The sequence below is a fragment of the Callorhinchus milii genome, unplaced genomic scaffold (assembly GCF_018977255.1).
Source record: "Callorhinchus milii isolate IMCB2004 unplaced genomic scaffold, IMCB_Cmil_1.0 Scaffold17, whole genome shotgun sequence".
NCBI lineage: Eukaryota > Metazoa > Chordata > Chondrichthyes > Chimaeriformes > Callorhinchidae > Callorhinchus > Callorhinchus milii.
In genome coordinates, this window is record NW_024704758.1 from 13,679,594 (window position 1) to 13,697,440 (window position 17,847).

Here is a 17,847-nt window from a genome sequence, read left to right on the forward strand (position 1 = left end):
TGCAAGATTCTATTTAAGGAACAATCATATATGTCATGTTAATATATTACACCTTAATTAACACCGAAGTTATGTCAGCCTCTGTATGCCAGTAAACTGATGGTGCTACTAGAGTATTGCAAACCTGGAAGTTTGGATAGTTAAGAAGTTTCGATAAGATAAAACGTTTCAAATTTCTTTTAATCCAGGAGAAAAGATTATCAGGCAATAATCCCATGTTTCATATCACTATTCCTTGCAGCATTTAAATTGTTTTCAATCGCCCTGCAGGATTCATTGTAAAGTGTGGTTGCTTTATATTTTTGTAGACAAACGCTGCACCCAATTTGTGCACAGCAAAGACTTACAAACTACCATGGAAATGAATGATCAATTTTATTGTTAAGGCGGCCTGACATCAGTCTTTGTTGGAGGTGGCATAAAGCCTGGGGAAGATCATGGGACTGAGAAAATAAAAAGGGATTCAGTTGCTCATCAAAGGAAAAAAAAAGCTACAATGTACTGCTGACAGCTTTTGTTTTATGCATTTGCTGATAGTCTTATTACTACTGAACAGACTCTAACACGGATATAGTAATCAGCTCTAGGTTAGATGCGGCTTTCCCATATTTTAATATTCAACATACTATGCGTCAACCTGGCACAGTGGTAGCGCTCTCGCCTCTGAGTCAGACGGTTGTGGGTTCAAGCCCCACATCAGGACGTGGAATCACGTAGACTAAGCTGACATTCCAATACAATGCTGAGGGAATTGTCAGAGGTGCCGTTCTTTGGATTAGACGGTAAACCAAGGTCAGGTAGATGCTAAAGATCCCATGGCAATATTCAAAAAGAGAAGGGACTTTCTCCTGGTGTTATGGCCATCAATCCGCCAAATAAAATTGGTCACTCACTCCAGGGATGTTTGTGCGACATTACAATGCTCAATTGTAGGATAAATCTCAATTAAAGATCAGAGTGCCTCACGTGAGCTTATGCACTTGGAGAAACTTCCGTTCTGTTGCCACTTAGGCTCTGCATAATAAAACACAGCGGCAGAGAAATCCGTTCCAGGCAGTGGTGGGACCTATGAGCTAAAAAGCAACCAAATGGATCATGAAGAAGGACTTTGCGCACTAAGCCATCAAGGGAACCAGTAAAGCAAGTGGAAGAAAATGTCCCCGTGGAATCAATTGAAGTGGTGGCTTATTGAAGGAAACAGCAGCTCGGTATGAGGAGAGTAGTTCTTTCTTAGTGAGAAACCTCTCTCGCTACAAGAGTAGAGAACTGGTGAGGTGCCAAAAGCAACAAGAATGGATTGATTCATTGATTGAGTGTGGCTATTGATTTGTGAAATAGCTTGGAAACGAAGGTGTCATGGAAGCGAGTCACAGAAGATCTGAGAGATTCTCGAGGTGCAATAAATTATTTATGCAGTAAAACAGAATGTGATCTCATCGCAGTATTATTAAAAAAAAACTCTGATGCATCTGACAACTACTTATCACTAACATCTTATCCTCAAATCCTCTCATTTCCACTCGAAGATAAGGTAGAATGGATAGGATACTCTGGAAGGATGATCAAATGGAGCCAATGGTGCACTTCATCTGAACCGCTCTGTGATTAAGTAGTTAATGCCACACAAACTCAATGTCAGACAACATTCATTTATACTGACATTTTTGTTCAAGCTGCTATTTTTTCTTGTGTTGGATGGTTCAAACATTCTAAACTGCAAAAGCAGAGTCAATTGGCTTTATAACTTTCATCTTAAAATTTAGATTACTTCCTTGAAACTTTTTTTCTCTCTCTCTTTCTCTGCGATAAATACTCATCGAGTTTTTTAAGCAGTAAAATGCATTTCATTTTGAGTTGGCTTTTGTGCTGAAGGTAGTAACAGCACTAATGCCAGTGCACTCCAAGCATGAGAATGCTGATAGAGACGGGATTAACAGCCGTAATGCAATTACCACAAATTTATCAAGAGCCTGCAGTTGATAACCAGGAAATACAATATCATTATTTAAGATACATTATGTGAAACAAATAACAGATGCCTCAGCGTACATTGCTCGCTAGAACAATACTGCAGGGCACCGACAACTGTATTCAATGCTGTCTTTTGTGGTTGATGGCATCCTCAGAATCCTCCACCGTTTTACAATTTTGTAGTGTAGTCCCTATTGTATTTTATTCTCCACATAAATTAATGGATTATAAATGGAAGAATAGATAACTTCAGGTTTAGCTCATTTAAATTTGCACTGCTTGATTGCTTCCTAAGCAAATGGGGCTTCAGTCAAACTGCGAGGCTTAATTCGCAGTCAATTGAAATACTTGAAACGTGCACATATTTGTGATTTCAAACAACATCTGTATGATGTTTTCTTTACCTGCCTCTATTGCAAATGGTCTTTATGATTTATGTCATATGCAAGATACCTGGGTCAATACCTGGGTATTGTATCAATGCTGTGCCTCCTACCATTATCATAATAATAATCACTATTATCAATTATTATTATTATTATTATTATCATCATGTGCCCTCTTCACATTTTTGCTTTGGCATGATGGGCCAAATGGCCTTCTTCTGTGCTGTAAGTTTCTAAATTAGTTTCAGACATCGTAAAATATTGAGATAAGAGATCCACTGTCCCGGTTTCTAGAAAAGGATGTGAAGATCAAAAAATATATAAATCTGGAGCTTTAACCAAGCATGAATACCTAGACTGAGGTTTATAGCTTTATAATAATTATAATAATCCTTGCATTTGATATAGCACCTTAGCACGTCTTCTAGACGTTTCAAAGCGCTTCCCAGAATACACTGTAAAGTGAATTGACTGTATATTTTGTGGGCGAAATGTTGCAGCCAATTGCGCACAGCAATGCCCCACAAACAGTCGTGGATTGATATATCCTCCTTCCTCACAGTATTGAAAGCTAAAAGCATTCCACTGTTTCCAAGTCTAACTTATACATCTCTAGGGTCTCATGATTTTCGAATCATTCCCTCCCTCACTTGGTTCTTTCAATCACTTCCTCTTAACATGTACAGTTTGTTAAAGCCCAACCTCGGTGTCTCTTTATCGTTACTTCATTTAGTTCTTTATCACCTCTCTGCCTTCCCTCACCCCTACAATCCCCCTTCCCCACGCTCGGGCCTCGACATCTGACTGTTCAGCGCTTTGGGACGTCCTCCCGATGTGAAAGGCGCTCTACAAATGTAATTTTGTTGTTGTGCTTCTTCCTCCTTCGTACCTTGGCGGTGTTACGCTTTCATTCCAGTTCTTAATTTAAATAATAACATGCAGCAGAAAGCTTTATTGAAAGAGTAAAGTACTTTTGCTTTCCCAATATTTTCTCACAAATACATCTTAAAATTTCAAAGACATTTACAGAGACACCGTTGGTCATTGGGACCTTGTTAAAAAGGAATTATGTTCAATATATTTCAGAAAGGGCGATTTAATATGTCTCTGAAGACGAGCAATAAGAGAGATGGAGAGTAAGCAGGGAATTGCGATTATAGGACTGTATGAGCTGGCACTAGCACAAGTCGTGATGTGAAGTTGGGAAAAGCTATAATGAAGCACAATAACATTCCAGGAACTGAGGATCGGATTGACAATTGTACCAGAAATGACACGGAGAGGCCATTGGAAAAGTAAAAACTTTTAAAGATTTTAGAAAAAAAAATATGAGGTCATTATGACATCTTTTGAACAACTTCACATCAAATATAACTTGAAGCTTTAGTAACAAGTTCTGAAAGGGCACAAGGTTTGTTTGTTAACAAATTAATTAGGTTTTATTGTGGTTGCTTTCTTTTTCCCCGTAGCTTTTACTTTGCAAGTTTTGCTTCATCAGGAGCAATCAATATGCCCAGACAATCATTTACTTCTGCTTCTAGCTCTAGCCAACTTCTGCCTGGTACCAGTTAGTGGTTATTACACTTCAGCTGTCTAAAGCAGAACCGCCAATTGCTGATTATTGATTTCTCACTTCCACTACACTTCTTGGTGAAATGTAACTGCAGGAAAAAAACAAGTACAATGACCCCAGTCTGCCCTAATATATATATCTTTTTTTTAAGCTGGAACAATGTTATTTTTCTTTCTATATATATATAGAAAGAAAAATAACCTTGTTCTGTCTTTAAAAAGATTGTTCCAGTCTGACAATAAAGTGGAGTCTTGTAGGTTAATGGTGAGAGCGCTCACCTCACAAGAGAGAGCATCTGGGTTTGATTCCCAGTCAGGACAAAACGTTGGGCAAGTTTCCTTACTCCACACTCCACACGTCTCTGTTTACCAAGCAGTAAGTAGGAACTCGGTTGTTAGTCAATTGGTGGATCGTTTTTCCGGGGGTAATAATTCCTTCAAAATAAATAAAAATAATTTGGCCACGACGGTTTGTTGGACGCTACCGTGCGCAATTGGCTGCCGCGTTTCGCCCACAAAATATGCAGTCAATTCACTTTACAGTATATTCTATGAAGCGCTTTGAGACGTCTCGAAGATGTGATAAGGCGCTATATCAAATGCAAAGATTATTATTATGAAATACAGTTCCTATCATTTTATCAAATTATAAATTGTGAAGGAAAAAAGCCATTCTCAATGCAAAAAAAGGGCAAATGTTGTTTGTGGCTAATCTTTCCCTATCTTACTGAACTGCACCTGGTATGGTGCAGCTTGACATGCTGTGGTGTGACATATTGCATTGGAGGGAAAGGGCAATTAGAACTTAAAAGATGGAAATGGCTCAAATTGTAAACTTCCGTACCTACCTCACTAAGAGCAGGGAATTAGAAACCATCAGGAATATTTAGTTCTCGTCGATGAGCTAGCATCATTTTATGTTCCTTGGGTCGAATGGTCTCCTCCTATGCTGCATTTTCTATTAATGGGGAAAAATTGTTTCTTGGCTTTCAGCAGAAGCTTAAATGAAAAGGCTTTTACCTCCCGCTAACTCAAACAAATTCCATTCTAAATATAAAATAGTAGTTTCTGCAATTTCACCATCATAATTTGCAAAAAAGGCACAAAGTACCCAGATCCTTGCTGGCATCACAGCAGCTGCACGGAGAATAAAGCAAGTCACTACTTTTGAAAGATTGTTGTAATGATTAGGTTTGGGGAGAAATGGTACCCACAGACTCCTTACACAACGTGAAGATATTGGCAAGTACTCTGTGTGCCGTCACTTAGCAAAATGACAGCCAAAATCGACTTGGATGGATGACGCCTTGTGAATTTTTTTCTTAATTTGAAATGTAAATCAGGAAATAGACCTAACTGTAAACTTAATAATAATAATCCTTGCATTTGATATAGCGCTGTTCACGTCTTCTAGACCTCTCACAGCGCTTAACAGAGTATACTGCTAAGTGAACTGACTATATATTTATGGACGAAATGCAGCAGCCAATTACACACAGCAGTGTCCCACAAACAGTCATGGAGTGAGTGTCCAAATTATAATTTTTTTTAAGGATTATTATTCCCAGAAAAGTGATCCGCCAATCAAATAATAACAAACTATAAATACTAAAGTTATAGGGCATGGAATTGGCTCAAAATGAAGAGGAGATAAATTCAACAAATATATATATATATATATAATAATCCTTGCATTTGATACAGCACTTTTCATGTCTTCTCAACATCTCAAAGCGCTTCACAGAATAGACTGTAAAGTGAATTGACCGTATATTTGTGGGCGAAACACGGCAGCCAATTGCGCACAGCAGCGTCCCACAAACAGTCTTGGATTGAAAATGACCAATTTATTATTGTTTTGTTTTTGTTTTGGAGGAATTATTATTAGGGGTGTGGAGTAAGGAAACGTGCCCAAGGTTTTGCCCTGCCTGGAATTGAACCCAGGTGTCTCGCTTGCAAGGCGAGTGCTCTAACCACTGAGCTGCAGGAACTCAATAAATAAATCAAAAACAAAGTCTTAACCTAGAATTTGATGTTGAAAAAGAAATGTTGGTATATGGTTGCACACATTTGATGTTGAATCATTCAGTTGCACATTGATTTAATGACAAATTAAAGGCTTTTTCTGTGCACCTATATTCACATGAATTGCCTTAGTAGCACAATTGAGCGCATCTGGAAAATATATAATCTCTCGGGGGGGGGTGGAACTTCACTGAAAATTTAACGGTAAGCACAGTTGTAATTCTACATAGCAGAATATTTTTTCTTCATTACTGATCTTTGTTTTAAAATCAACATCAAACTCTGCAAGTTCTGTTCGATTGCGTGCAAATGATTGTTTTTGTACTGATAAAGCAGGTAATTGCCATTTTCAACATGTCTATTCATATACGCTTCAAGAATGTTCGGTCTGCTGATTCTTCTGGGCTTTTGGTAGTTTCTACTCCGTATTATCATATTTATAGTCAAGCTCCAACTTCCCTTTATAATAATAACAATCCTTGCAGCTGATATAGTGCCTTATCGTCGGTGAGACGTCTCAAAGCGCTTCACACAATATATAGTAAAGTGAATTGATTGACTGTGGATTTGTGGGCGAAATGCGGCAGCCAATTGCGCACAGCAGTGTCCCACAAAATGTCGTGGATTGAGTGACCAATTTTTTTTTGGTGGGGGTGTGTGATGGGGAGGTATTATTAACCCCAAACAACGATCAAACAATCAACAACGCTCCTACTTACTGTTGGTAAACAGAGGCATGTGGACTAAAGAAACTTGCCTAAGATTTCCTTTGCTTCCAATATAGTATATCATACACCATGTCATGCTGCATCATACCAGGTACAGACCACTATGATTATTAGCCTATTGCAAAATGCACAGACGTAATGGGCTTTATACACTTGGGCTTCTCTTTGCAACGTTATCTCAGTGACATTGATCGTCTAATGATTCCTAAAGCTGAAATTACAAATCCTTTACAACAGATTGAGAATTTAAAAAAATGACATTAGAAAAAATTATAAATAGAAATTAAACTTGCTTTTCATTATCTGCACTACTAACCTCATGAGCAGCTCATTGCAAGTCCATTTAATGCTTCAAGCTGCTTTTTCGGTATTAAATTTTATGAATTGTGGGCAGAAACATTTAACAAGAATTTCTGACTAATCCAATGTTTGCTAATAATCCGACAAATTTAGCATCCAATTTCTTTAATGGGCCTACTGAGTGACAAACCAAAGAGAAATTGCTCATTTTATCACTTCAAAAACCTACAGAACTAACCAAAAGAACCTGCTTGGCTCCCATTAGCACCTCCTCATCTCAGGCTCTAACAACATCACTATTGATGGATGCACTGTCCACTTCATTTGGTGTCTGCCCTACTTTATCCAGATTTATCTGGACAAAAAAGGACTCCAGATTCCTACTTTATCATTTCACCTGTGAGATCAGGTCACACATTGCATTGGTAGCATTAGCCTGTGCAGTCACCTACCATGACACAATCATAGTTTTTTTTTTGACATAACAATAAAACTGTTAGTGATGGAAAATGAAGAACAATTTTGTACATATAACAATAAAGGGATGCAATGCAACCTTATCCCAAAATCTCTCATTTGTTTGGAATTTGTATTTGTATCATAGTACAACATTCAGACAGACAATGAAAAATCCAAGATAGGACATACTATCCTTACTGCACCTACAAAGGCAGGCAAAACACAGTGCAAAGCATACAGCATAGTATAAAATCTGCCCTAAGTTGTAAGATCCATCTCCACGTTTCCTAGCCATCTTGAAAAATACTTTGCAGCAGTAATTTGTAGTTTGCTCTGAGCAAATACAAGGAGCTGTGACTTAAAAAAAATTAATTTTGAAGACATGTGAAAAACCATAGCCACAGATGAAGATATTTCAATTTCTAAATATACCGAGTAGAACTTCTAACTGGTTCAAAGCTTTTCCACCGTTCTATTTGGATTTACTGGTTTAAATACCCAGTCTTCTTTTGTGAATACCATCATTATTGAGTGAATTAGAGAAAGCAGCATGTTCTTCTTTGCAATAAAAGTGAGATTCGCATCGCACTAGTTACTAGATTCAGAAAGTCTATTCTGCTCCAAAGATTTGGAGTCAAGATAAGAATTGCCTATTTTACACTTTAATCACGACCAGCAAAAAATCAATTTCTGACTTCAAAGGAGTTAGAAAGAAGCACAAATAAGCTCAGGCTTTCAAACTACTCATCTCCAACACCAACATTCAGCTCCACAAAATAGTTTTGTAATTTTAATTTAGCTGCAGTAAGATCTCGATGGTTTATCTAAACCCTGTCAGTAGCTTTTGCTAAATAAATCTTTGAAATATGAACATAATGAGCAACTGCACAAATTAAATCATGTGTGACCCACATAACACTGTGGCTGCAACACAAATGAAGAGCACTTTGGCAAGTCATAAATCATCTCTTACACTGTGGGACAGTGAAGAGACTTGGCAAAAAATAATAGATAAGAGCAAAATCAAAGTAGGTCACAAATATCTTGGTGGAGCTTCGAAAATAATGATCCTCACTGTATATTGTTGTGATATACGGCAAGAGTTCACAGAAAACAACACTGGCGCTTCAAACATATATTAAAACCCACTGTGCAATTACTGATCAAGTCTGAAAATAAACAAAGGAAATGATCCAGAAATTCAAGTTAATGAGATTGTGTGTGCAGACAGAAATTGGCACTTCTGTATAATTTACAATTTTGTTGATCAAAATCTGCAATATAAGAAATGTCAGAAAATATTGGGTTTACCTGTTACATCTCTTGACTGTCTTGTCCTGCCACCACCAGAGTCTAACAGCATTGTTTAGACAGGGACCTGCAATAGTTTCATGGAATATAGTATCTCGTAAATATTCATCAGTAATGATTAAAAAAATAGAGATCGTTCCTGCATATTACTCAGTTGTGTACAAACGTCTGACCACATAATGCAGATAGTGAACGGTAGCAGGAAAGGGAAAACATGAGAGCGATGGGGAGGACAGGGGTGGAGGAAAGGACCATTAATGGCATTGAAAGCAGCAACAGCCTCTGAAAACACACGAGGCAGAGAGAGTGTTACTGCTGCCAAAAACTCCAGAATCCCCTCTGTCATCCAGAGACTGCAATAGCTGGACAACAATTCGCTTAACAAAATTGGCCATCAATTCATGGCTGTCTCTGGGCAATGCTGTGTGCAAATTGGCGGCTACGTCTGCCTATGAATACATAGGCTGTTGCTTCACTATATAATCCTGTGAGGTGCTTTGAGACATCCTCTTGACATGAAAGACACTTACCACATGTGCAGGTTGTCATTATTGGGATTAACAATCATTTGTGTATGTCACTTAGCAAGCTCCGCTGTGCAGTTGGGACACCAAGCAGCAGAATACCTCAGGGGCGTTACGGTCACTGGCTGGTATTAATCTGCAAACTATTCACCAGCTGATTGAGCAATTGTAAGGAGATGTTATTCGAACTTTCTCATCTTGTGTAGGTGTAGAAGCTGTGAACAAGTGACTCTTGTTCAGGTAAGTTGAAAATCGGCCGGTCATTCAGCGTTTTCATTGTGAATCTGATGACCGTATCTACCTCTCTATGGGGGGGGTATGTCCTCCCGACGTGAAAGGTGCTATATATAAATACAATTAGTTGTTGTTGTTGGGAGGAGGGAGGGAAGCTTCTTCTAAACACCAGGCTTGCTATAGGCTGATTAAATTGTTCCTGTGTAAATCCCTACTTATGCAGTCACAATAGAGGTAACTATCTTGATTATGTGATCATGCCTATCAGCATTTTGAAGATCTGAATCATGTCCATCCCAATCGTCTTTTGTCCAGTGCAAATATGTTCAGTTTTCTTGGTGTCTGGAGATATTACAATTCTGCTACCAGGAAAGACATAATTGTCAGAGTTTTTAAAGCCAAAAATCCAATCCAATTCCATCTGGAGAACAAACGTTCTAAATGTGTGAATGGCGAGATCTAACACCGGTAGCTCTACGTTCTAATCACAAATGTTCCTTTGAAGAAGTGACCATCTGAATCTACTTCCATAGTTTTCATGTTTTCAAAACGAAATCAGACTTGTTAAAGCAAACACTAACCTTGCTGTCGGGGCAATAGCAGTGGGACTCAATACAGTCTCCTCATGCCATCCACGCTGCTGTCCAAAGTTCATTTCAATTGCTCTTTGCTTGTCTCCAGATGACACATCAGAGGACAGATCAGGCTGCTGCTCATCAGAATGATTGACGGTTTCTTGATTCTGCACCGTGGTTTCTATTTGTTCACCCAATCTGCAACATAAAAATATTATAGCATGATCTTGCCCTGGAAACCGAAAGTCAAGCCTCAGATCCAGACCCGCCGTCAATCTCTTTGAGACAGGTATAATTTATGCTTTGGGTCACAATAATATGTCAAAAAAGAAAAAGAGAATGATGGTGGCAGTACAGCAGAAGTGTTTCCCTGGCAACAAGACATCAGATAGGTCAATTCTTTTGTGCTGCTGCTAGGATCAGTTTCCCACGGGCTATCAGTTTTTCCTTGAGTTAGTAGGGCAGTGGTGAAATGATGATAGTAAAATCCGAAGACAGATTAAGACATGATAAGAGATGGGGCGGGGCGGGGGGAGGGAGCGGTGCGCGTGTGGGGGAAAGAAATGTCCTGCCCAATGGATGTACAAAGGAACTTAAAAAGTGACTTTCATCAAAAGAGAATAGAATGTTGTTCAAATTATAATAATAATAATCGTTGCATTTGATATAGCGCTTTTCACGTCGGGAGGACGTCCCAAAGCGCTCCACAGAATATACTGTAAAGTGAATTGACAGTATATTTGTGGGCGAACGAGGCAGCCAATTGCGCACAGGAGTGTCCCACAAACAGTCGTAGATTGAAAATGACCAATTTTATTATTGTTTTTTGTTTTTTTGGAGGGATTATTATTGAACGGAATTGAGCGGATTGAACGGAAAACCAGAATAATACATGTCGCTCCACACGTCCAACTTTCTGCAACATCTCTGCACAGCTTTTTGCTCAAGCACCCCCAGCCAAAACAAACCAACAAATGCTGGTTTCATATTTTGAGCAAACACGTTGCAATAAACATCAGCACAATTTCTTGTCAGGATTCCAACAAATATTATCTTGCTGTAAAGCAATGAATAATTCAGCAGCTCTAAACCATTTTACATCAGTGATTATATTAGGATGATGAGGTCTTAGGAAAGAGAAACTTAATGAGATATGGCTGCAATATAAGACATATAATGCTGTACTGACTCCATCTCTAAATAAATTACCACCAATTTCACATTGAATTGGTCCAAGACTTTCTACACCTGTTTCCTTCGCCTTTTTTTTCCATCTCAGTCGTGCACTTTAATATGTTGTTTTCCTATTGCATCGTTCAAAATCCTTACTTGCTTTCAACATGTAGGAAAACAGAAGGATCAATAAATAATTCGAATCTCATCATCAACAGTATTGTTAATGCTACACTTCTCGTGCTGTTACTTAACTGATTTTACATTAGGTTGCCATGTAAGGATTTTATATCCAGATTCCACAGAGAACAATCCAATAAAATGAATCAGCCAGTGGCAGAGGGTAAGTGGCATGAACTCGTCACCTTCCCCCAAGTTCTCGCAAGGAGTTCAGCGAAGAAATGTTTTCCAAACCATACTTTAGTGGCTATGTGGAGAATCAGCGTCATAACACTTCAGAGACATACTACAGTATTTTACCACTTCAACAACATAGTCAACCAATCTTAATCCCTAATCCCTGACTGTTCAGCGTCTTGAGATTTCCTCCCGACATGAATAGCGCTTTATAAATTTATTTTTGTAATGTATTGGGCTTATTCCAATGGGTTTATTTCAGGTGCGACCCAGTAGTCATATTACTATGGTGTGTATCTTATGAATGAAATGAACTCAGCAATTTGCCGAATCTCAAGTTGCTAATCTTTTATTTTTGGACGCTTCACGTTTATATTGTTTAGGTGTTTCAAGTTTATTTTCCCCAAAGAGATTTTAAAAAGTCCGAACGTTTTAAATCAATACGTTTTATTTGTTTCTATCGAGAGCACAAGCCATTTCCATAATTACTTTCTTACACAAGCTATACAATTTAGTTTTCATTGATCTGAAATCAGAGCCAATGTGGGGGAAATATGAAACGAAAATATGCAAATATGTAAACAATATGGAAAGTCAGATCAATCCTTATTACATAATCAACAAACGGCCTCACTCCCAGCAATGAACTCACAATATTTTGTTAGTAGTTCATCAATTGCTTTCGTTTTTGTTCTGCAACAATATGTTCAATTTCTAACAAATGTGTTTTTAATTTATTTCTGAGAGTCTTTTTATTGCTGTTCATTTTCATACAGATGATCATCATTGCGAGATGAGGTAAATACTAAGCTCTATAAAGCACTGCTGGCTTCCTATATAACCTGACCATTAAGTTGTAACATTTAACAATAAAGTCTGACAAGGCTAGATTTAATGGCTAATATTTCATATTGTTTCTGATCATCATCATATGCACAGTACAACCTAATTTGCATTAAAAAGCAATGCCTTGTGAAGATACTTTAAAGAAGTTAGATCGTGCATCAAAGTCAATCTGAATATTATAATATTCTGAAAGATTTTTTTCCCAGATCCTAGCATAATATTTTTGTGGGATGAGGTTGAACCAAATCTGGTTTCTTTATGCTTGTTAAACGATACAGGTAGGAATGCATGGAAATCTCAGCTTGGTTTGGATACTCTTATGCACGATGATGTGTTTTCGCATGTGTCAGACACCCGGCTGACCGAACAAATAAAATCATAAAAAGGTCTGCAATCGAATTGTCATTGTTGTGCTTTGGAGGATCAAGTCTAACCCCACAGGCGTGACTAACTGAATGACCAGATCTCTCGCATGTCGTCACAAAGAGAAGTCACAAAGAGAACAATGCAAGTTATTCAATCATTTCAATAACTTGTTGGGCGCCTTAGAAATTGAGTCAGAGACGTGCAGCAGAGAACTGGGATTTGAGTTATTGGCCAATGTGTTAAGTCTGCTCATGTCCTCAATTAATGGCATTTTAATGTGTCTTCCTGGAGGTTGGAGATTCCTGGGTTTGATCCAATGCCATTTACAAGTTGGCAATTTAGCTGTGAGATTACACAAGTCCCTAAAGCATTTGAAACATTTGCAAAACCATATTAAATGCGGAGTGAAAACACATCCAGTGTTGCATTTCACTGGAAATGACCTCTGATACGCATTAATAAGTTCGCCTGACAATAGCAAAACATTGAAAGTGGATCTGAACATAGCTATATCAACCCCCTCCCCCACCCACTAACTGTCCCAAAATTGACTACTACTGATGATTTTGTGTCATGTAAACCTGCCTCCACCTTCGATTTCTAAGCAAAAAGTAAAATTGCATGTGTCATGTGTAAACGCCTAGTGAATTGCCAATAATCTGAAACCGATTGCTCTGAAGTTAGTAGTCAATTGCTATGGATTAGCAGGGAAGAAAAAACAAATTCTATGTTTTCCATTTCAAGTGGAATAGATATTTGTTAGGTCAGGGTATCAAGAGATATGGGACAAGGGCAGGTCATTGGAGTTGAGGTACAGATCAGCCATGGTCTGATAGAATAATGGAACAGGCTCGAGGCGCTGAATGGCCTACTCCTGTTTCTATGTTTCAATTAAGTTCAGGGAAGCGCATTGCACAAAGGAAGTGATGTGACTCGATTGCACATTTCTGGTGTCACACAGTAGAGTGAGGGTGCGGTCAAAGATGTCCTTTCAGTCAACAATGCTTGAACCTCAATTATAACTGGGAATTAGTTCTGTGCCGAAGGCTACCTGTTGTTATTAAAATCAAAGAAATACAATACCAAAAAGGCATGTCAATATCTCTGATGGCCTTAAACCAACCAAAAATTGGTTTTGCCCACAAAACATAGTCAATTCACTTTACAGTATATGCTGTGAAGCGCTTTGAGACGTCTCGAAGATGTGGTAAGGCCCTTTATCAAATGCAAGATTTTTTTATTATTATTATAAAAATGTAATAAACAAAAATGCAGTAGAATTACTCTCAATTTAAACTTTTTTTTCCCCCTGGGCTGGGAGAACAAACAAAGCCCAAATTGTAAAAACTGCCTAATATGCAGCAGTTTAAAATGCAATATTCAAATTGCAACGCAAACATTGAAGAATTATAACATAATTGGCCAGTCCACATTAACTTTACCTATTCTCATTAAAATTCAATAAGTTTATTCTTGAATTTTATTAATAAATAGTCACTACACGTTTTACAGTATATTCTGTGAAGCGTTTTGAGACATCTCAAAGACGTGATAAGGCGCTGTATCAAATGCAAGGCTTCCTGTTCTATATCTTAGCATTCAGTGCAAGGGGGCAGGTGGGCTCCAGTAACACCCAGGTCACTTACTTGCTTGCTCCTCACTCAGCTTCTCTACTCATTCCTTTTACACACTCACTGGTCACTCATTTGGGCATGAAACACAGTCCGAATGAAAGCCATTGGGGGGTCATTACACACCGGGTTCCCAAGAGCAAAGAACTGACCGACTGACTCCGGCCCCTTCACCTCGTTTCCCAACCGGGAGACGCAATCACTAACTAAGCTGACCCAGCTGGGTGTGTAATGCTTCTCCTTGTGATGTGTCGCTCAGCAAAGGCTGGCAACATCCACTTGTTACTCCAGTCCTACCTCTGTAATGTTGCTCTGTTATGTGGCTCTGAAAACTAATTCAGCTGCACACGCTTTCAACGCACTTCACAGCCTTTTTTTTAATACCTCATCACAGAATTCACTGCAGAAAAGTGTTTGCTCAATGGGAACATGTTCCTGGGAAGGGGATGTGTTCTCGTGGCTGGAACATGAGTAGCCAAAGGCACTCAAAAGCAGGTACAGTGAGTAGTCAGCAAGTTGTCAGGTTTGGTATATTAGGGTTTCGTCCCAAGCAAAATACTGTACACCTCCCATCACCTCCCATCTATCCCCCGGTTATGTTTACCTGACTCCCAACTCTGAAGATGAAGTGTAATGACAATCTGCTTCTATAAAATGGTATGCTAGGCAAGTGGATGGAGAGGGTGACCCAAAAAGTCGTGCTATCTACCCTATTATCTAAAAAAATTCATCATTTCTTTAAGACTTATCAGACATTGTAATGGTATCACGATTTTTTGGTCACCCTGTAATCCTTGTGTTTGTCATAGCACTTTATCACGTCAATGAGACATTTCAAAGTGCTTCACAAAATATAGTGTAAAGTGAATTGACTGTGTATTTCGTGGGTGAGACATCAATATTAACTTTTATTTAAAATAATAAAAGGAATTAACAGGTTAATTAGACAAATCCATTACAATAGGGCACAGCGTTAAAATCAGAACTATGCCAGTTAGAATTGAGGTCACGGAAGCCTTTTTTTCCCCACACAGAGGAAGTGTTATGCTCTTCCTCAGATGAATGTAGAGGCGGAATCAATAGGGATGTGTAAAAGAGAGATAGTTGGGATAGTGGAGACATTAAGAGACACTGCTGTGCGTAATTGATTGTTGCATTTTGTCCACAAAATATACAGTCAATTCACTTTACATTATATTCTGTGAAGTGCTTTGTGACATCTCGAAGGCATGATAAGGCGCTGTATCAAATGCAAAGATTATTATTATTTAATAAGGGACATAAGGGTTGAGCACTGGGATTAAATACCTTCCCAAATCTAACAAACTCATCAGCCTCCTCCTGTTCCTCTTTTCCTGTGAGTCGCCATTACAATCACCGCAGCAGAAATTATTTTTATGAAACTGATGAATTAGTGAGACAGTGGCTCCAGAGAAATTAAACTGAGCAACCGCTGCTCATGTGTGCTATTTTGATCTGATTCGTTTTGTTATCATGATGTTTACAAATAAGCAGTGTGTTGATGATTTTCAATTAAATAATGAAACTGCACACGGACAGGCAACTTTCCATCATTCCCATGTATCATTAAGATTCTCGTTCAGCTACAGGCGTTAATAGTCGCAAAGCTACTTGCACCTTTATTCTGTACAACAACTAAATACGAAATGGGATAGATGATCGACAGAGATTTCAAACAATCTATATCAGGGATCAGACCTGTGATGAGGCTGATGTATACAGTTCAGCTTTATACATTGGGTGGTACACTTACTGAATGGGAATGAAATATATATTTTCCCTTGTGTGTTCACCAATTGTTGTCCTTACTGGTTCTTTCGTTTCCTGCAGGTGGTAACATGTTCCTCGGTTGCAGCTGCACTGTTTTCAGTATTCCTGCCAGTATTTAATGGGCGTAGCCATTCTTCAAGTGTGAGCGTGTATAGTGAGTGTGGGAGCTAAATCCAGCCCAAGGCCCTTCCTGTCTTTACTTGAGGTCAGCAGAGATGCACTTTTAGCAACAACAACAATTTAACAATAATAATCCTTGGATTTGATATCGCGCCTTATCCCGTTGCACTACTATACCGCCTTTCACGTAAGGAGAACTGTTCACAAAATCGGTTTGGATGAAGAAGGCCCTTGAGAATACTCTCCCAACGTTGCACAGAGATGCTTTTTTTTAAAACCAAAGCGTATTTCCGAGATAGCAAGAGTGAAACGCAATGGGTATTTTGTGGATTCTGCCATCAAGTGCAATATAGGCTTACTCTGCACTATCATAAACCTGGTGGAATTTAAGCCTGGCTTAACTCAGCCATCATTCCTACAACTGCTCTGTAATTTGATGAGAGACTCAACTTGCTGGACCAAACGTGAAGGGACTCTTTCAAGCGCCTCCTGGTGGCGGTGAAGGTTGAAGGCGAATTTCATGTTCCAAAGCAATTAATTAACTGCTACAACCAACACAGGGAAAACAATGCACTTGAATACAGAAGAAAGCAAAGCAAGGATGATGTATTACTGCAACTGACTTGACTGACTGCCTTATGCTCTCTGTCTCTGGGTGAATTGTCAACGTGTCCCCCTAAACGCTTTCAAACACCCCACAAAAAACGAGTCCCACAACGACTCTGAAAGTGACTGGCTTTACCCAAGTGCCATTAGTATGTCCTGAAACCTTCAGCCAACCATTTAAAGAAAGCATTTGCAAAGCAACCCATTTGAGAATTACAATTACAATGCAGCAGGAATGAGGAAGGTCCTGTATGTAGAAGGTGTGTGTGTGTGTGTGTGTACATTACGCAAGAGATCCCTGTGAACTCTGCATGTGGACTCGATTTGGTTATAATGTCAGGGCGACTGGCAATCACAAGTTTTTTTTCCTTTATCAGTTTGAACATGTCAGAGGTACATCCACTCAACACACTCCTCCACAAATACAACTGCACTTGATAAATGTTCAGCTCTGTCTGTGTTCATGACCTTTTTTTTGAAAAAGCTTTTTTTCTGCAGAAAGAAAACACTGCTGTACAAGTTCTTTTGCTTCTTAAATCGGACAAATCACTCTCAATGTTTTTTAACCAAAAAAAAAGGCATTTAATAAAGACTTTACTTACGTCTGTCTGTAGGAGCAGACACAGCTGAACAGTGTAAACCGGTTTCACAAGGAATCCTCTCTTTCCTCTTCTCTCTCTCTCTCTCTCTCTCTTCCTCTCTTTCTCCTTTTCTTTCTTTCTCTCTTCCCAGTAACAAGACTTTTCCACGTTAAATTGGTCAATAAACCTACTCGTTGACAAGATTAGTGTGCCAAGCTGCTAATAAAAAATATATATATACAATCAATATTCTGCCAGTAAGTGCCCAGGATCTCAGTAGCACGATTTGTT

The 17,847-nt window shown here is 38.7% G+C and overlaps 1 protein-coding gene across 1 annotated transcript in view; it reads right to left on the bottom strand.

Moving 5' to 3' along the window:
• shank2b (SH3 and multiple ankyrin repeat domains 2b) overlaps positions 1 to 10,277 on the bottom strand; it is a 177,051-nt gene extending 166,774 nt beyond the window's left edge. Inside the window, 2 exon segments of the mRNA XM_007887749.2 lie at positions 8,753 to 8,819; positions 10,092 to 10,277. The gene's annotated coding sequence lies outside the window, so the exon portion shown is untranslated.
• Positions 10,278 to 17,847: the final 7,570 nt, after the last annotated feature.